Below are 22,176 nucleotides of genomic sequence, written 5' to 3'. Positions count from 1 at the left end.
CAATATGTATTATTATAAATTTGGATGGTCCACATCGTTCCCTTGTAGGGGTACAAAATTGTCAAAATATAAACGTAAGCAATACGTTGTACCACGTGTTTGGTTTTTGGTCCATTTTATCCCCTTTGATGAGTTCCTATTACCTTATGTGGTTATATGATCATGTAATGGGGTCCATTACCTATCATAAGACATGGGTACATTGGTGCACCCTGGGAGGGGTATCTAGGCCCACCTCTTCAATTTTAGAAATTGCCCAATTTAAACATTTGGTATAATAGTATAGAACCCTAGTATGTATCACTATAAATTTGGGTGGTCCACCTAGTGATGGGTAAATTCCCGGGAAGATATTTTTCGGGAATATTCCCTGGGAATATTCCCGGGAAGATTCCCAAAATGGGAATTTATCCGGGAATTTATGTTCAATCAGAAAGAAAATTGCATTCTATTACTATATTATGATTTCAAAGTTGAATTAATTTTTATATCACAGCATATTATTACTATTGTCCACAGAGGATTCCTTAAAATCTATATATTCTGAACGGTACTATGTTAATTATTAACACTTTACTATATTTAGAGAGTACGCATAAATGTATATTTATTTACAATATGTTCTATCAATTAAATATGTGTGAGAAAATTATATCGTAAATTATATAGTAAAAGTTTAAATTTATATGTAAGTGGATTTGCTCAACTTGAGTCTATTACTGATATTATAAACACATTGGGCCCTATGCAGAGTCGTTTTGAAGCGCGATTAGTGCCATACTAAAGAGTTCGACTACCATAAGTCTCCTGCAGTAGTCAGTGTTCTAGTATGATTCTAATCACACTCGAAACCACTCTGCATAAGGCGGATTAAGTTTATAAATGTTATATAACAATTAGATTGGGTAAATGCTAGAAGATACATGTCTGACTTATTTATCAACATTTGCGCATACATATTTATGTTCACAAAGTATGCAAGATACTAACTTATCTTTATATTTTAGCACGTAACATTGCCATACACGACCTTTCATTCTACCTATTTCTCGAAATTCGATACGTTAATTCACATGTAAAAGAAGTCCGAGTACCTCTTCAGAAATTCGAGTCAGAGAGAGGAGACAGGCCGACGTCTATTACTAATGGTGGTTCAGGGTTTATTAATAGTACTTCATCTCTATTTCTACATAATTCTAAATTACTTTACAAAATGGTTCCTTTTCATCATTTGTAAATTAGTACTTTGCTAATTTTGGCTGTTCTTTAGCATTGGGGGCCAGCTTTTACACCTACATTTTTGCGATATTCTATTCCGATGCGGTTGTTTTATGGTTTCACACGTTAAATTACGTTACCAACATTAAATTCAGACAGCATTGCAGAGCGAGCGTTAGCGAATGAAGGCGGGTTAGATCCCCGCATGGAACGTTGTTTTCTATCTTCGTTACCAATAATTCACTTTCTTTTCTCACATAAATCACTTCCACTTACCTTTCCGTTTTGTATAAATCCCCTACTGCCTTAAAAAAATATGTTCGATACTTTCTTGACAACTTGAACATCACTATCAACTCATTTCTTCCGTAAATCATCCTACTTTTTGCTAGTTTTGGCATCCAATACTAAACAGTTACCCTACTTTTTAGTGCAAATGGTAATGGAACTTAAAAAATCATATTATTAGTTATATAAAGTACAGTCAAATAATTTTAAATATTTTAACTAGTCCTTGAGCCAGAGGGTTGTCTGGTTTCATCTCGAGGGAGTAAATGCCACCTGCATTTCTGAGTAGCTAATATTCTGAACTGTCAGATTTGGCATGATACTTCTCTTAAAGCGGTAGCTTTCAGGGGGTAAACCCCCCCAATTTAGAATCTTACAGACATTTTTTACTTAGCTCAGTGGTCTTTTGAAATACCTATATATCTGTCCACTTTAGTCATAGAACAATGAGTTATACCTCTTTCGATTCGGAATTAAATAGGCTTTAAAGTGATGTAACACACTTCCCTATAGTACTGACGAAAGGGAAGTAATGAGGGAAAAATTAAGAAAAAATTCCCTAAAAATTCCCTTTTTACCATTTTCTTCTCTTATTACGTGGCAACACTGCATGAAGAATAAAGGACACCTATATTTCAGAGTAGCGAATACTATAAGCTTTTATATATGGTATGATACTTCACTGTGGGTGGTAGCTTTCAGTTGCTAAAACCCCCTTTTTAGATTTCTAATGAAAATGGTAACGAAATCCCGTGGTCTTTCGAAATTCCTCTATGTTCGTTATGATCACAGAAGTAAAAATTACGTCTCTTTAGTTTTAGAATTATATAGGCTTTTAGATGATTAATACAGTTTTCAATAGTACTGACGAAAGGGAAGTAATAAGGGAAAATGTAAGAAAAATTCCCTAAAAATTCCCTTTTTACAATTTTCTTCTTTTATTACGTGGCAACACTGCATGAGGAGTGAAAAACTCCTATATTTCAGAGTAGCCAATACTACAAGCTTTCAGATATGGTATGATACTTGCCTGTGGGCGGTAGCTTTCAAGGAATAATATCTCCCTTTTCAGATTCTTTAGTCCTTGAGAGGCAGAAAATTTAGTAATGATTTCGAGAAAAGTTGATGTAAAAAAACTGTAATAAGTTTTCTGATCCTGGTTTTATATAATTGAATAACTGACCATGAAAGATCAGAAAATTCTAAAGTTTCTGTAGGGAAAGAGAAGCGGAGGCAGGAAGGGGGGTTATGTTTTTCAGTTTCAGTTTTTTTTTTTTTTTCACAGACCGTTCGTAAATTGTTTGATGTTTGAAGTGAACTGAATGATGGAAGAGAATAGATCTATATGCTTTATAAACATTTCGAAAACATAATATTTTAACTTTGAAAATATTTTGATTGTAAAATATCATGGCGATATGTAAGTTAAAGAGAAGTTCGTAACTCAGTATGGTAATGTTTACAGCATAATAAGAAATATTCTTCACATATCAAGATCTAAATAACATTCTATTTACATTACATTAGTTATGTTGATCATCATTCAAATATGCCATGAAAATAATAATCACATGGAAAAATAGGCGTGTCTTATGATATAGTTTGTAGCCAATTGCATATTCACAGTATTTGTTGAATACTTATATCCTTTATTTTGATTCATTTATCTTCATCTAAGTCTACAACTTCGTCTAACAATTCAGATATTTCTTCATCTTGATAATTGGCACATGTTTGGATTTTTCACATGTCAGTACACTCTAATTCATGTTTCATGCACTCACAATCGGATGGCACACAGTTCTTAGCACACGTACACGACAACAGCTCCATCACTTCTTCTGGTGCAGGCCGACAATCCATCCAATCGATATCAAGCTCACCCGATGCGTTTGTCCTCCAGCCATGAAGATTGGGACTTGGTATGTCAGGATTCGCTTCCAGTGCTTTCTTCCAAATGGTTGCTTGGTGGTTAGCTCTCTGGGTATGTTTCTCAAGAGCCTTCTTGCATGGTGGTAGCAGATGGAATTCAACTAAACCTTTCTTTGCACAGAACAGCGAGTACCTTAATTCATTTACAGAGTTCACATTGTGACCATACAACCTACAAACGAACTTTTCTACTATATCCATCGTCTCTTTCTTGGGTTCAAAACTTTCTGACAGTTCCTTCAGTGCCTGTACAAACTCTCCCTTTTTAAAAAGTGTAAATGCTTTACACTTTCCCTTACCAGCAAAAGCACTCACTGTATCACAGCCTGTGATAGTATGAAATCCTGCTAATTCTGCACAAATGTTTTCCCCATTTGCGTGATATATCTTGTTCATATCGTGGTAACAAAGACGGTTAGATGTTCCACTCTTCAGGAAAATGTCCTCCATGCTTTGTTAGTTCGTCAAAGGTGCTCAGTACTATGACTGCAACATTTGTATCTTCACTGTTGATTATAATGGTAGAGCAGCCTGATCTAAGAGCATGAAACGCATGAAGCACAAGTCTTGTGTCTGCTTCCTCCTGTGAAGACCATAATTCTGGAATGTTTGTCACTGGTAATGTTGAAGACAGTTGACAGCACTCCTTCTCGCATGTTAAAACACAATTTTGTTACCCAGTTTTTGAGTATACTTTGAAAGCTGCCATTCTTTCCACAGAAAGTGAATGAGCTCACATCTGTTATTAGTGTTGCTCAAAAATTTTCTCCAGTTTCTGACTGGATGTCCAGCCATGATGTTTTGAATATACATACTGTCCTCAGAGACCCTCCGCATTCTTTCTGCATTTTTATAGACCTACTTTCATAGGTATCAAATATGATATCAACACGAGGACAACGACCAGAATCAAGTAATATTTTTGAAAGTAACTTTTCTGCTAGGAGGCAAAATGTTTTAGGTACTTCCATTAATTTGTGCACCTGGCTCATTGCGTCAACAATGTATGCTGAAGTCTCTTCCGGTATTGTTTCTGACTCGCAGTTTCTACTTAACATATGCATCAACTTTGACTTGACGGATTTCCTAATGGTTCCCTGTGGCGTTGCCAGAGACCAAGGTAATGGTCCAAGAGGATAAACAAGCACTTCCCTCATGTTCAGATTCCTTTTTTGAGCTATTATAGCCATCTGGGCAAAAATACCCCTGCCTGCTTTCAGAATAACGTCTCTCCCTTTAAAGGCGTTGCTCTTTAAAGTTCTTATATTCTTTCTCACCTTTCTCATAAGCATTAAGTAAGTTGTTTGTAGTGTCTACAGAAGCTACCATACCAGAAGATATATTTAGCAGATTAGATTCCTTGAAAGGATTTGTCCATTCCTTCGTCAATATCTCAACCATCGACGAAACATTTTTTTCATCCTTCTTGATTCTCGATGGTGAAAGGTCATGATGAGTGATTTTACTTTTTAGCGAAGAATTTGTGGCTTCTCTAAGGATACGTAGAAATTCTGCCCTTACATCTGAAACTAAATAGTACCTTTCAACAGCAGCTTGCCTGGTGCTAAATTTGATTATTCCAGCAGGCCCTTGTTTATCTTTGTTGACAGTCTCTTCAATTACTTGGTCTGCAGGAATTTTCCCAAATGGATTGACTGTCCCCATTTGGACGGAGAACTCGCCTCTCTGAAATGCTTCATACACAGTTGGAAGATTTTTCTCAAGACCTAACATTTCATTGTAATATACCGAAAGATAGCGTGCATAATTTAGATGGTCATATGCAAAACACCACGGGATCATCTTTCGAATACTTACCAGATAAAGCGGCCAGTTACCTTCTCTTGTTGCGCGAACTGTCATTAAAAGAACATCTACCATATCGACGTAGGATATCCAAAAGGAAGATAGCTCACCATTTTCGTGCCTTAGATGGTCCAGATATGCTTCAAACATTTTCCAAATTGTTACAAAAGACTGTTCTGACAAAATTTGAGATAACTGCTCAGTACTGGCGTCTCCTATTTCCTGGAACAATTGAGATATGTTAGACTCAGCACAGGAAAGATATCTATGTACTCGTACTGTAACCATAACCGGAATTCATTGAGGATTATTCTCATCAATGACTTAAATGCTAGCTTGTGCATACGAATAGCACGCTTATAGTGCTTCCCTTGTAAACTTCGAAATATGGATCCCTCTCAGCAACAGTTCCTGATTCGGATAAGGGCTCCGGCAAGCCAGAATCTTGAAATGGTCTACAGATTATGCCCATGAAGTTACAAATAGTATGCAATCCTCCAAGATTTAAAACTATTTTTCGGTACTTTTCAGTATTCTTGCATACAATTTCATTTGCTTTTGAGTAAATAGCTTGATCTGCAGTTAGAACTACAGACTGAAGTTGTAGTTGCTTCTTTATGATGAGTGAACGATTTAGTATCTCACGTATTGTAGTCATACTGCTTGCTGGCGAATTTATTGTTGGTAGGTAGCTAATGCTTGTTGGTTGAATTTCACGATCCCTCAGTAGATTGATGTTGAATCCAGTCCAACTTGGAATTAGCTGATTCTGGGGATCTATACACCGCAAGATAATCCAAAATAAATTCTTAGACCTTGACGCTGCAACGAACTCTTCACAAATAGGATCATCATACCCAATTATAACTGGACCAACTCTTTTCCCAGGAATGTAAGGCGTTAGCTCTTTCGTGGCAACAACAAAAGTTCGTTGTCTTGTCTTTACTGCTATTTTTGTTGTAACCAGATTACTAATTTGTGACTTTGATTCTAACTGTATTGCTATTCCATTCATACGATGAGAGGTTCCCGCTCCAGACAGGGTCTCCTCCAACCTATCAATGTTATCGCAAGCAAGTTGAGTAAATTTACCAGGCACAACATTTCCAGGTAGGGCTACACGAATATCTTTCTCTTTCGAACCATTACCATTCTTCGTAACCATTTACTTGAAGAATCTAAAAAGGGAGTTTTAGCAACTGAAAGCTACCACCCAGAGTGAAGTATCATACCATATCTGAAAGCTTACAGTATTGGCTACTCTGAAATATAGGAGTTTTTCACTCCTCATGCAGTGTTGCCACGTAATAAGAGAAGAAAACTGTAAAAAGGGAATTTTTAGGGAATTTTTCTTACATTTTCCCTTATTACTTCCCTTTCGTCAGTACTATTGAAAACTGTATTAATCATCTAAAAGCCTATATAATTCTAAAACTAAAGAGACGTAATTTTTACTTCTGTGATCATAACGAACATAGAGGAATTTCGAAAGACCACGGGATTTCGTTACCATTTTCATTAGAAATCTAAAAAGGGGGTTTTAGCAACTGAAAGCTACCACCCACAGTGAAGTATCATACCATATATAAAAGCTTATAGTATTCGCTACTCTGAAATATAGGTGTCCTTTATTCTTCATGCAGTGTTGCCACGTAATAAGAGAAGAAAATGGTAAAAAGGGAATTTTTAGGGAATTTTTTCTTAATTTTTCCCTTATTACTTCCCTTTCGTCAGTACTATAGGGAAGTGTGTTACATCACTTTAAAGCCTATTTAATTCCGAATCGAAAGAGGTATAATTCAATGTTCTATGACTAAAGTGGACAGATATATAGGTATTTCAAAAGACCACTGAGCTAAGTAAAAAATGTCTGTAAGATTCTAAATTGGGGGGGTTACCCCCTGAAAGCTACCGCTTTAAGAGAAGTATCATGCCAAATCTGAAAGTTCAGAATATTAGCTACTCAGAAATGCAGGTGGCATTTACTCCCTCTAAATGAAACCAGACACCCCATTTTTCGGGGTCTGGCTCAAGGACTAAACCTCCAAATTCTTTAAAACCTAGAAGTAAACTATAAAATAAAGTAATTAGTCATATGGTTCTTATAATTTGGAAGATAAAGTAAAGAAATGGAAATAAATTCCTTCCCGGGAATTTATAGGCCAGGGAAAAAACCCGGGAATATTCCCATTTTTAAATTCCTTCCCACCGGGAATATTCCCACTGCCCATCACTAGGTCGACCTCGTTCCCTTTCATGGGTACAAAACTACCAAATTTTAGTACAACCACGGGTTTGGCCTTTTGACCTAATTTATTGCCTTTGATGAGGTGTTATTGTCCTATATGGTTATATGGGCGTATACAGGGGTTCATTACCTTTCATAAAACATGGGTATATTAATGCACCCCTTGAAAAATTTGGGAGGGGTACCTTGGCCCACCCCTTAAATTTTGGAAATTGCCCAATTTAAACATTTAGTATGATAGTACAGGACCCTAATATATATTACTATAACCTCGTTCCCTTTTAGGGGTACAAAATTGCCCAAAAATAAACGTAAGCAATACGTTGTACCACATGTTTCGTTTTTTACCTAATTTATTCGATTGGATGAGGTCCTATTACTTTATATCGTTATATGGTCATGTATGGGGATTCATTTCCTATCATAAGACATAGGTACATTTGTGCACCCGTTTAAATTTCTTGGGAGGAATACATTGGTCCACCCCTTTAATTTTGGAAATTGCCCTTTTCATGTTTGGTATTATAATATAGGACCCTAATATAGATTAGTATAAATTTTGAGTGGGCCACCTCGTTTTCTTTTATGGGTACGAAATTGTCAAATTTTAGTACAACCACGTGTTTGGTTTTTGCTCAATTTATCCCCTTGGATGAGGTACTATTACCTTATATGGTTATATGGTCATGTATATATTGGTCCATTTCCTATTATAAGACATGGGTACATTGATGCACCCCGAGAGGGGATTCGTTATCATAGTACATGGCTCAACATGTATCATGATAAATTTGGGTGGTCCATCTTGTTTCCTTTCATGGGTAAAAATTGCTAAAATATAAACATAAGCAATATGTTGTACCATGTGTTTGGTTTTTGGCCCAATTTCTCCCCTTTGATGAGGTTCTATTACCTTATATGGTTATATGATCATGTATATGGGTTCATTTCCTATCATAAGACATGGGTACATTGACGCACACTTTAAAAATTTGGGAGGGGTATCTTGGCTCATCCACTCGGTTTTAGAAATTGTTTAATATAAGCATTTGGTATCATAGTACAGGACTTCAATATGTACCGCTATAAATTTGGATGGTCCACATCGTTCCCTTTCATGAGTAAAGAATTACCAAAAATCAAATTTCGGAGGTTATTTACCCTTTGGTAAGTATTTAGCACGTTATATAGTTTATTACCTTTATATGTTTATGTTCTCTTTTAAATTTGGGAATTATAAAATAACATAATTTGGTAAACGTTTTCTAGGACCCATTGTAGATGTTGGTGTTCCTCTTATGGCCAAATATTCAAAATTTAAAAGTTATTGACCGGCTTTATTATTGAATAACTACAGGATTTATTACTTTTTCATAAGACACAGGTGTATTTGTGTACCAATCTTAAATTTTGGGAGGGGTACATTTCTTATTGTCATATCAATAATTGGTAATTGTTCTTAAAATTGGATAGTATCTCATTCATTGGGTAAATTATTATGATCACGTGATCAGTTATTGACCTATGATGGGATTAGGAGTCCAGGACATTGGTACATTTAAACTTTGTAGGATAATTTGAGAATTGTCAAATGAAATTGAGTCATTCGTATTGATTATTATAGCCAAATATAAACGTAAGCAATACGATGTACCACGTGATTGACCTTGATGAGGTAGTGTACAGGGATACATAGCTAACCTTATTGAATCTTATGACCCATAGTCTTAAGGGAATACCTGCTACAACACTGGCAAAGTTATTGTTGATGCAATTTGATTGGTTGATCACTATCTTTCGTGCAATCTGATTGGCTGATCACTATCTTTCGTGCAATCTGATTGGTTGCTGATTTTCAAATCTTTGCTGCATTCAGTTTTAAGTTTTGTTTAACATTTAAAAATCTTGGTTTCGTTCAACATTTTGCACTCACTCATAAATATGCTCAAAACCGTTTATTTGTTAATCGAATAGTTAAAAACCGGATAAAGTTTAACGGTTAACCGTGAAAGCTGATCACTGTTTGATTTAAATTATATTTGAAAAATTTTTCGTTTCAAATATGTTTTGAAATTTTTGTTTCAAAAATTTTGTTTGAAATTTTTTTTTCAAATTTTTTTTAAAATTTTTTGTTTGAAATTTTTGTTTGTAAATTTATTGTTTCAAAATTTTTTGTTTAAAAATTTTTCGTTTCAAATTTTTTTGTTGAAAATTTTTCGTTTCAAAATTTTTGTTTCAAATTTTTTCGTTTCAAAATTTTTCGTTTCAAATTTTTGTTTTGAAAAATTTTTAGTTTCAAGATTTTTGTTTAAAAGTTTTCGTTTCAATTTTTGTTTTGATTTTTTTAGTTTAAAAAGTTGAAAAAAAAGTTTAAAATGCCAAGAATCTTGTTCAAAGTTTCCACCTAATTCCCAGAGAACTTTGACCAGGGACCTCGTCGCGCATCAAAACCAAATCATCGATCACGTGACTGTACTACACCCGAAGTGTCCTACCAAATTGAAAGGAGATACCCGTCCATACCTTATCAAATAGGATAAATTGAGTCAGTAACCGAACACGTGGTTGTACTTAAAATTTTGACAATAGGACCACCGATACATATTGAGGTCCTGTACTATGCTTAAATTGGACAATTTCAGTGGACCCCCATTGCCAAAATTTAAGAAGGGTGCAACAATATACCCATGTCTTATGATAGGAAATGGACTCCTGAAATCATAGAATCTCATCAAAGGGGATAAAATGGCCCAAAAACCAGATACGTGGTACAAATTTGGCAATTTTGTACCCCCTAAAAGGGAACGATGTGTACCATCCAAATTTATCATGATACATATTGAGGTCCTGTACTATAATACCAAATGTTTAAATTGGGCATTTTCCAAAAATGAAGGGGTGGGCCAAGGTACCCCTCCCGGGGTGCACCAATGTACCCATGTCTTATGATAGATAATGAACCCCTATACATGACGATATAACCATATAAGGTAATAGGACCTCATCAAAAAGGGATAAAATGTACCAAATACCAAACACGTGGTGGTACTATAATTTTGGCAATTTTGTACCCCTAAAAGGGAACAAGATGGACCACCCAAATTCATCATAATACATGTTAGGGTCCAGTACTATAATACCAAATGTTGAAATTGGGCAATTTCCAAAATTAAAGAGGTGGGCCAAGGTACCCCTCCCGGGGTGCACAAATATACCCATCTCTTATGAAAGGGAATGGACCCATATACATGACCATATAACTATATAGGATAATAATACCTCATCAAAGGGGATAAAATCGACCAAAAACCAAACACGTGGTATAACGTATTGCTTACGTTTATATATTTGGCAATTTTGTACCCCTAAAAGGAAATGAGGTGGACCACCCAAATTTATCACAATAAATATTAGGGTCCTATACTATAATACCCAATGTTTAAATTGGTCAATTTCCAAAATTTAAGGGGTGGGCCAAGGTACCCCTCCCACATTTTTCAAGGGGTGCATTAATATACCCATGTCTTATGAAAGGTAATGGACCCTGTATACTCCCATATAACCATATAAGGTAATAACACCTCATCAAAGGGGATAAATTAGGTCAAAACCCCCGAAATTTGAATTTTTGGCATTTTTTTTACTCATAAAAGGGAACGACATAGACACCCAGTACTGATAGAGGTACATACTGTGGTCCTAGGCTACCATACCAAATTTTTAGATTTGGCAATTTCCAAAATTTAAGGGGGGGTGGTCCTAGGTACCCCTGCCAAAATTTAGGGGGTGGGCCATGGTACCCCCTGACAAAATTTAGAGGGGGTGGTCCTAGGTACCCCTAGGTCATTGACCCCGGGCCAAGGTCATTGACCTTTGACCTATGACGTCACAAAAAATTTTGCTGACTCGGCTGGACATACGCCGGGGCCTACTACTTTGCGTTTTACTTCTAAAATTTGACGTTGGAAAATACGAGGGTTGATTTAAAAGTTCATGTCTATCCATATTGTTACAAGTGCTATGGTTATCTTCTACATATAGGCTATAATATATTAATATTTACAATATTGTGCGTGCAGAAACTTACGTTCAATGTTAAACCAATATTACTGTTTATCAATCAAAATAAGTTTGGTATCATATTGTTTCCAATTTTTCCCTGTATTAGGCAGTTAAGTACGTGTAAACTTTAAGGAGAATATATGTTTGTAAAAATAACTAGAGTAACATGTCGAATATAAAATATATCAACTAAGAGAAAAATCTATGCCTATAAAAAATATCAAAGGTAAAAGAAATATCACTTGTAAAATCTGTAATCGAGCTAAATAAATTTAGGTAGAAATGGGAGGGCAGATTAAAAGTTCGAGACCAATTTTGAAAATTATAATTCACAAAGGAGGAAAACGATTAGACGTAAATTGTGAGCATGTGTCCTCTCTCACTCCCATTCCATTCGTTTAAATTCTCGTTCAGCTTCATCTGAAGTGGAATAAGGCTCTCTGCACAATACGTTGACGCAAACCTTATGTTATGGTTCTATCATTTTCAACGTGATGGCAACCGTAGAGTGATTATTGTAAGAGATTCCACTCCCCTTTCCCGCTGAAATTGGTTGAACAACTAGCGCCGCCACCCAAAGGAGTTCGGGAAGTATGAACTACTGCAAACAAAAACTAATCGTTTATGTTATTTGACCGTTCAGAGCGGAAGCGGCCAGTGAAAGCGGTAAATTTCAAATCTATTGTTATCACTCCACTGTGCAGATCGTTACGCGAAGATGAGTAGCGTCGGTTATATAAAAAGTGGTTCTTGAAAATAAAAAGTGGTTCTTTGTGTATATATATACATATATTGTATATATATTCTTGTGTATATAAAGTGTAACATTTTATAGTTTCATAATGCCGAACACTAGCAAGTGCGTTGTGTGTGCAAAATATGAAAGGGACTCCGATGTATCGTATTTTAGATTTCCTACAGACAACGAAAGGTAAGTAGCTTTTAACTACACACTTCATATATGGAAAGTCTGGAGGCAAAACTCATTTTCCAAATAAGATTAGGAGTGAAATTACAGCTTCTTACTTTGGAGGCTAAAGTTAGGTTTCCATAACGTAAATAATGCCTACTTGTAACTTGTTAAAGATTGGGCATGCCGCAGAATAGTCTGTCATGGAAGTTTATAATTTTAATTTTTATAATTTTACGGCATGTGACTGAGTACATATGAAAACGGATTGTATAAGATACTAATTTCCATTGTTGGAGCATTTGGGTACAATGTAGGGAACAAGTATTTTGTGCTTACTTACTAGGGATAAAATAGACGAGAATATGTTATGGCTGTAACATGCTATTTTCCATTAGTGAACTATTTCCGCATGATACATTTTATGGTTACAAGTAAGGAGTTACTAAGGTGAAATCATTGCGTGCTCAAAATTGTTACTTTATCGCATGTAAATTTTTTCACTATTCTCGATATTGCGAATTCCCTGTGTGTCCTGCTCCTTACAAACGCACAGCCGTACAGGGCCCCTGCTGTGTTTTTGCTTTGACTCGGTTAGATACCAATGTAGCCAACCAAGAGTTTTTTTACTATCCGTTTATGGGCATGCCCACCGTCGCTGACGCGTCTTTCCATGTCGAACCCCTGCGCTCGTGCACAGTACTTCTGCTCTGATTCAGAAAGGTAGCATTTAGCAGGTACGCATTTACTAACGTAAGTTAGTGTTTTTACGCAGTTTTTTTTTTTTTTTTTTTGTATGTAAGGACGCAAGTTCGTAATTGTAAGGGAAAGACATGAGTTTGCACGCCTATTATCAATCTGCATACCTGTGGATTGGTGCTAAGCTGGCTTAGGCCGAAATAATTCTAATAGGCGTGCCAACTTGGTACCAGTCTAGAGCGTCTTAGTGAATAATATGTAGATTTTTTTTGAGCAGACTATTCTGTAGGTGAACTGGAGAGTAGTATTTTCTTTTGTTTCTTCAGAATTCCAACTTCCTCCAAGGAAGAAGAAGCTGTTTAAGTTTCGATACGCTCCGCCGCGCCAAAGCTATGTACTTAGTGAACGAAATAAAACTTAACCTATTCATAAGTCGTCATTAGGATGTTGAAAATCTTGCGGGGATTAACAGAATAATGGCTATGAAAAGCTTTAGATAAACTTTGATTTGAGTTTTGCGTCTAGACCCAGCGTGTTATACATTCTAGTGCTTATTTGGTATTGGCTAAGAATATCGTAATTTTATGGTGAAAGTGAGTTAGTGCGTATCAAAGAGAATTACGTAGAATATTAGTTCCTATTATCGAAGCATATATCCACAATGTTGGAAACCAGGGTGATGTTTACAAATATAATGTTACTAGTGTCAAACCATTACAAGGGCCACAGTGGTGTTAAAGTGAGTGATTGCGATATGAAATGTTTTTTCGATAAATTCATTTATGTGTATGCCCTCCTTCGCAGATACGCCTGCTCGTTACCTTCGCGCTTTCGCGCAAACCTCCTTGTTGCTACTCTGAATAGATCCATCTTAATATTGTCCTCCCATCTGCGCCTAGGTCTTCCTAATGGTCGTTTTCCGATTGGTCTTCCAGTCAAGACTTTGAAAGCATTTCTACTTTCTTCCATTCTAGCTACATGACCTGCCCACCTAAGCTTTCTAGACTTAATGACCCTAACAATGTTGGGTAAACCGTATAAATTATGTAGTTCCTCGCAGGGTGGATTGATTTAAATCACGATTTCAATCAAGATTTAAATAACTTGATTTTTTAAAAATAAAAATCGTTGATTTAAATCAAATTCCGAAATAAATTAATTTAAAATGATAATAATCATAATACAATGAGACTCAAATGTGCAGTATGTACAGCATAGTATGAAAACAAGTGTCATGCGGAGGATGATTAGGGAAAATTCCGTTTTGAATGGGTAACGGAGCAATACTGCTTTCTTCTCTTCGTAACAATGGGTTTGGGTTTTTAAATCGTTAACTGTTCCAACGGGGAAATCACCATCGACATTTAAAACGAAAATTCTTTTGCGTGTGTCTCTGCTTGTTTGTTCCCAGATAATAGGGCGTATTTAGAGGGGTCTTATCCCCTCTCCGATTTTTTTTTTTTAATTTATAACTTTAGGCGAAATTTGTGTATTTCGTGCCTCAAGCTAGTTCCAATTTTTTTTTAAATATGCCCCTACCAAATATCAGTAACTTTTGTGAAAAAAGTGACATTTTGATAAACGTTGCTATACTTTTTCCTTAATGCTTAACCTTTTAAATTATATTACCTATTTTCATTCTATTAAAAATCGAATCTTCATTATTCGATTAAAAAAGTACCAATAAACCTTTTTACTTCGTTTTTTTTCCCCAAGACTGAAGGCATTGTAGAACATGCTACATATGCTTTCACGCCTTTCTGCGTCGAGACATAGTGTGTGATAACATCATAAATTTAAAAAGATATTTATTGTTATGCCTATTATTATTATTTTTTGGTAGGCTTACATTTTGCATTCAAAAGACTGAAATTTTGCACACTCGTTCACTGCACCCCTTGTTATTTTTCAGATCTCTGCGTGAAAACCGGGGGGGGGGGGTTCCAGAGGGGAAAATGTAAAAAAAAAAAAAAAAAAAAAAAGAGGATATTTTTAACAAAATAGCTTTTTCCGCGATTCAGATGGAGACATATGAATGGTACAATTTGAAAGGCTGTTCTATTCTGAAGAGAATGACGTACGAACCATGATCCTAGGATAAATAGAGATGTTTCAGGAAACTATTACCTGAGATCCTGTGTTATACGTGAAATGGGGGATATTATTTTTCGCGGGCTTAATTTTGCACGTACAAGATTGAAATTTTGCAGATTTATTCAATGCACCCCTTAGTATTTTTCAGTGTTTCAGATCTCTACCTTAAAACAGGAGGTTGGTCCAGAGGGGTAAAAAAGGGATATTTTTAACATAAAATTCCTTTTTTCGTGATTTTTCCGCCCCAGATACACGATGGAGACATTTGAATGGTATGATTGAAAATCTTATTTATTCTGAATAGAATAATGTACAAATCACGACCCTAGAATAAATGGAGATGTCTGAGGAAATTTTTATATTACATGCGGTTTATCTGGGGCATTGTGGGGATGTTATTAGCTCATTGTTAAATATTTTCCCCGCCCTTAGTATTCAAGATAGCTTGAAATTTTATACACACATTTAGTACACCCCTTAGTATTTCCCAGTTGATTTTGCGATATGTGCGTTAACACAAGGGAGTCCAGAAGGGATAAAAATTTGAAAAAAAAATCAGAAAAATCTCATTTTCTCTCAAAATTTCCCGCTTCAGGGACATGATAGAGAAATGTGAATGTTACCGTTTCAGAGGCTGTTCTATTCTGAAGAGAATGAGGTATGAACCATGATCCTAGGATAAATAGGGATGATGTTCTAGCTGCTTGACTGAAAGTCCATAATTTCCCTTTTTTTTTAAAAAAAAAAAAGCCATAATTTAAAAGGGTTAAGAAACATTGTTTGGGATAAACAGAGGTTAACAATCGGGGATTAATTCAAAATTCAACCCTAATACTTTCATTTAAATGGCATAATTAGCATTGAATACTACTTCCTAATACTTTTTCTTCAGTGCGCGACTTGTAATTTACGAGGAGAAAGATTTAAGTCAAAGAAATCGATTTAAATAAAAAAAATCAGCAAAAATGATTTTTTTTTAAAAAAAATCATTTTTTTCCACCCTGGTTCCTCGTTTTGAAGTTTCCGCCATTCCCCATTCCCGTTCCTCTTGGGTCCGAATATTCGCCTCGTGATCTTGTTCTCAAATACTTTCAATCTATGTTGTTCTCTCAGAGTTAGCGACCGTGTTTCGCAGCCATACAGAACAGCAGGTATGATTATCGTTTTATATATTTTAAGCTTCAAATTCCTCGACAGAATTCGCGACAAGAAATTTTGAACTGAATAATAACACAAATTTCCTGCTTTTAGTCGACACTTAATTTGCTCGTGAATATGTTTTTCGTCTGTTAATATTGATCCCAGATATCTGAAACTATCCACTTTATCAAAAGTATTAACGCATTTATGATTTGCCGTGTTATGGTCCCGACGCACTTCAAGGTATTTAGTTTTTTTTTTTTTTTTCTTTTGTCCATTGTAATTTTTTTTAGAAACTGGGGGGACGCCGTACATATTTTTTCGAGGTGGGGGACGACATTTTCCTGCACGTTTACCCCTATATATATATATATATATATATATATATATATATATATATATATATATATATATATATATATATATATATATATATATATGGGTGATTCCAGGAAAGAGGGAAATTTTCTGTCACGGGCATTTCTTCAAACTACTACTAGAAAGATTCACCTCAATTTCTTTTGTTTGGTAGTAGTTGTCACAAAGTACTTTCTGGGAACTACTGTAAGTTTTGAGTAACAATTTAAATTTCAGCCACTTGTATTTGTGCAGAAATATTACGGTACTATCTCGCCTATAAATTCTCAGTTTTTGACGTTCAGAAGTGTAAGATACTTTCTTGAAAATGTACTGCATTGCTTTATTTGGAGTTAATGGTCTCAAAATATATTTTTTTCTATATAGGGTATTGTAGTGTTTTAATTCCGAAGGAAAGCTAATTTTTACTACACAAAATAAATTTAAAGCTTATTTTCGTAAGTAGAATATTTCAAAGTTCGTAGTACGTAGCGACAGTAAAATGTACTGTATGTTCAGTTTTTTTTTTTTTTTTTTTTTTTTTTGGGTTCATTATGTTAATTTGTATTACAGATGCAAGCAGTGGCTTACAGCCATTTCAAGAACGGAACTTTTGGCGAGAACTCCGACGTATATCTGAGGAGAGCAGTCTGTTTGCATACTTCATGGGAAAGCAGCATGTCTGTCAATGGAGTTAATTCACGTGAACAGGATTGGAAATGTAGTCCCTCTCTTATGACTTAAAAGACCAAAAAAAGACACACAAAAACAAAAAATATATAAAAAAAAAACTTTCTTTCGTCACTGTCCATGAGCCTGCATTTTGAATAGTTTAAGTTCTAAATAGGAGAAATGAGGTACAGGAATTAACACACATTTTATCAGTAGCAATCAGTACGCAATTTCCATGTACTTTCTTAATGGACCTTATAAAATTATTATTACTGTATTTTATTGTTTTATTTTCTTTCCTTGTCTTGGTTTAGGGTATTCTTTAGCTTATGCACAATTATGGTAGCATATGTTTCTATTGTTGGTTAAATGCAACATTTCTCGCGCGGGTAACATGAGATAATGTGCTAAAGAGCTCTTAATTATTAATGTCTAAATAAAATTCAAGCCTAATTATTCTGTTGCTGATCATTTGTTTCGTTTGCTACCATAAGTGTGAAATTACGTATTTGTGTTTTTCAACTATGATCTGTGTGTATAATTATAGGAAAAAGTAGTGGCAATCATTAATGCATTTATTTATTTGCTGATTACATTAGAGTTTAGCATCCCTTTCACTACCAAGATTATATGAGACGTGAACCTATAGTTTTACGTGGAATATAAACAACAATGATGCGATAGAACCTTCGAAAGTTCTTCACCGCGAATCGAACCTGGAACCTAGTGCGCCAAGGGCATGAGTGCGGGGCGATTAGAGCACAAGTGAAACAAGTTCAATTACCAAAGTTAATACAAAAGGAGACAAAGCTATGAATCTTTTAAGCTCTATAAGGAGTTTCGATGGGGATCCTGAAGAAGAGATACTTTCAAAATGGATTTGATTCGCTTGTGCACTGAACGCGCTGTATTATCTAATTGATTTCTAGATCAAGTGTGTATGTTCCAGGTATTGTTGAAGGATTTAACTAAATATACTCATATATTCATCGATATCCAAAAAAAACTTAGAGATGTTCTCTACAATCGTGGCATCAGAATTAAAGTTCTGTTTTGACAATTACTCAGAAAGGACTAATGGATGGGTCAAGTATGACGTATTTCCGCCATTTCATTCAGCTTAATTTGTTTTCGGTACGTTCAAGAGAAATTTACTGCAAACGATATAATGGCATAGTTTTTCGCTGATCTTTTCACAATATGACAAAAGGGGAGAATATCTACATCAGTTAAAAGAAAAAAATCCAAAAGAGCGGTCTTCGAAAGATAACAGGGTCAAAAATAAGGAAGGGAAAGAAATCTATCTGCATGAAAGTAAAGACAATCTATCATAGGCCAAATTCTTGCAGTTTTGTTGACAACGGAAGTAACAAAATTACTTGACTGATCCATTCGTGTACGATATGAAGATTCTATAAATAAATACAAGCTACATCAAATGTATATTTATGAAATCGGTAAATTGTTTTGAAGCCTTTCTACAAAGTTGAAGTTAGTGATACAACTTGGATTCATTAGTTGAAAGCACATTATTATTATTATTATTGGTGAAGTTATTAGGCCAAAGCAGACAAGAGATATATTATGGTCAAGGTTGAACTGGATTCGAACTCGCAACAGATAGGCATTCTCACTATGACACGAAACCTACAATTTATTTTAATCGTAACTGCTAGTATTTTCCTCTGAGGAGCAATCCCAGCTGAATTATAGTAGGAGACTGTTACGTAATAAGCAAGGCAGGTAGGTATTTCCTTGGATGTATATAAGGGACTAGAGCAGGGATGCAAATAAGCAACAACATTTTAGTAGTCCATGGAGAGAGCTACTAGCACACATCCCACAATAGGAATCATTTACTTACCTTCGGTATGATATTAGAGGGTGTTTACTAGATGTTTGTTGTTAAATTCCAGACTTTCTCCAGGTCTATTTATGTTATTTTCCATTTTTTTTCAAAGAAAAGTTGTTACTGTTAATATCCCCTCCACAAGGCCAGTTGAGAAAAACGTGCAGTAACTGAAAAATAGCAACCAGGGTTCTCATCTTTAAGTAACGTGTGATTCATAGCTCTTGATAATATCCCTCTCGTGTTTCAGTTATCGGCTTTTCTTAACAAATAGACAAAACCTAAAAGAATGTTTTACTTTCTGAAAATTTTCCTTGATTTCCAGTTCCATTTTCCCTGTCTTGTCCATTACTTTTTCGTAAAATTTCCTAAAGGAGAAGTTTCCCGTATTTCCCTGATTTCTAGATTTGTTATTGTAGCAAAAAGAGTTTTCGAACTGCCCCAAAATATGGATAAAAATTCCACCTAAATACTTTCAAGAGGTCTATGGAAACTCTGTCACGGGAAGCGTACAAAAAAAAAAAAAAAGTCACAAGCAAGCGGAAGCAATGACAGAACTCCGACCAGATATCCCCCTGGTTGCTATTTTTTTATTAGGACTTTTCTATTATATACAGTGAAAAATGTAAAATTAAGAAAAATCCAGGTTTGTTGTTAAATTCCAGGTACAAAAATAAATTCCAAGTTTTCCAGGTCAATAGACACCCTGCGTTAAATACTCGCACGTACAGATGAACCACTGGTCCCAGGCGAGTGGTTATTTGTATCCCTAGACTAGAGTATTAAAGTAGGATAGGACTCACCGAAAGTAGAGCTATAACTAAATAGCAAAATTATTTTAGGTTCACTCGAGCAGACGGTTCTACCAAATAGAACATTTATGGGTAAAATACGATGTGAAACATTTTTTGTGAAGGAATGAGAGTGTGAATATAAGTAATTACTGCACATCATATTGAAATGAATTCTGAGTGATAGTGAAAGTATTGTATGCGTAAGTGCACCCTCGTTTATGCGTGTGCTCCCTACGGACGGAGCCCCTCGCCGCCGCTCAGATCTTCCTGCTGCGCTCCTGCCCTGACTCGGTTAGATAGCATTCGTGCTTTTTAGTGGCCACCTAGCATAAGTTGATTCGTGTTTCATGCACTGTATGTAGTTTTTATGCCATACGTCTACACTATTTACACTGCGCCGTCAATCTGCAAGTAGTAATGGAGCACCTCATTTAGTGCATGATCTGCTAAAAGAAATACAAAGCTCTAACATAACCTGAAAATGTAAATGTGCCAAAATTGAGTAGAACCGTCTGCTAGAGTAATGCCATGACTTTCGTGTGTGTAGTAACTTTCTTGTGTTTGTAAATATCCTTTTGTGTGTGTGGGGGGGGCGTACCGCCACGACTTCATCTTAGAGGTCTAACAGGGACCGGAATTGTTAGTGAATTTATAATGTGAGACCCCACCTGAGTCCGAAATATATGTTAGCATTTAGGCCTGAGATCGTGTGATAATCAAATAAGCCCAAATTACAGAAACTTAATAATTAACTTTGTGGAGGACAAACACCGTGTGCGTGGGTTTTCTCAGGGTTCTCCCGTTTCCTCCCACTGTCTTCATTCCACCATTTCATTCATTACTCATAATCACCGTCTCCTTTAGCCTAACCGGCATAACCGTGGGACGTAAAACTGAAAGATTTTATTTCATTTCATTTAATAATTAACGTAAATATGTAGTTTTATTTACAGCAATTAGAGGTTTAATTATGCAGTTGTGCTTTAAAAGTTCTCCAGAAAGAACGGTCCAATAAATATCGTTGTAGGGCATATTTACAAAGTTAGGCCCGAGAACTATGTATATTTAAAAATTTACTACCCAGGACGGAAATGATTTATGCTTTGTAAGCCCGAAACCGGCCTGCGGACCCAGTCTGAGCTCGTGCAGACCTCTACTTCGTCTATCATGTTATATATTCAGAAGGAGGGGTTCTAGTTATTATTACTTTTACTTAATTATGCACCGAGTCAGACGGTGATGACAACAATGAATGAAAAAGTGGGAGGAAACGGCAGAATACCGCGAAAACCCACGTATACGTTTTTGTCAACCACAAAACCCGCTTGACGCAACTAGCAGAGTTTTACCACTCAGCCACCGTGTCTCTTCATAAAATTAGACAGTACCACTTTAATCTTCTCCTACAATAAATATGCTATACTATTAATTTATTTTGCCATTCAGAATATAAGTACAATATGGTATAATTAAGGACATGCTACTCGAAACTATTGGCAGAATAAATTATCTCTTTTTTATTTCCTCTAATATAACTTATGCGCTTGAGGCTAAAGATGACGGATGATTAATTAAATTATTGTGAAATTAATTTTATGCACTCTAACGTCGGGAATCGAACTCGGAACCACGTGCACCAATGGCACGCGCTAGCCATTAGAACAACGGGGACGGCTTTATCCGCATGCACAAACTGTCCTATGAACGAGAACATGACAAGACGGTGTTCTCGCTGCTGGTAGCAGACAACGCTAGAAGCAGACGATGCAAGCGACTTACGACTCCTACCAGTAGAGGCGCTAGAGTCAGTTTTGTGGCATTCTGGGAGAAATTTGAATTTCCATTCGTTGTATAGGAAGTGGTGCCTCTTATAATACTCACTCTACGATGGCAACGCTGTGCAGTGGTGCCTTGCATTACGTGCTCAGAAGACAATGAGCTGTGAAGTGGCTGTAATACTTTAAAAAACTAGTTCGACTATATTTAATGTCATCGATGTTCATTTCTATTATTTTTGATATTTTAATTATACTATTTTTACGGCAAGTAAGTATAAAAACGCAAACTTAAATTTTGACGTTGTCTATTACAACATCATGTTGTTTAA

General features: G+C 35.7%; 1 long non-coding RNA gene across 1 annotated transcript; it reads left to right on the top strand.

Moving 5' to 3' along the window:
- The first annotated feature begins 12,060 nt into the window (after positions 1-12,060).
- LOC145676043 (uncharacterized) lies at positions 12,061-17,703 on the top strand. The gene is made up of 2 exons (XR_014129269.1): positions 12,061-12,485; positions 17,328-17,703. It is a non-coding gene; the product is annotated as an uncharacterized LOC145676043 (long non-coding RNA).
- The last annotated feature ends 4,473 nt before the right edge of the window (positions 17,704-22,176 follow it).

Source organism: Thermobia domestica, chromosome 18 (assembly GCF_964235325.1).
Source record: "Thermobia domestica chromosome 18, izTheDome1.hap1.1, whole genome shotgun sequence".
NCBI classification, from domain to species: Eukaryota; Metazoa; Arthropoda; class Insecta; order Zygentoma; family Lepismatidae; genus Thermobia; species Thermobia domestica.
The sequence above is the reverse complement of the archived record's forward strand: the minus strand, read 5'-3'. Positions and strand labels throughout refer to the sequence as shown.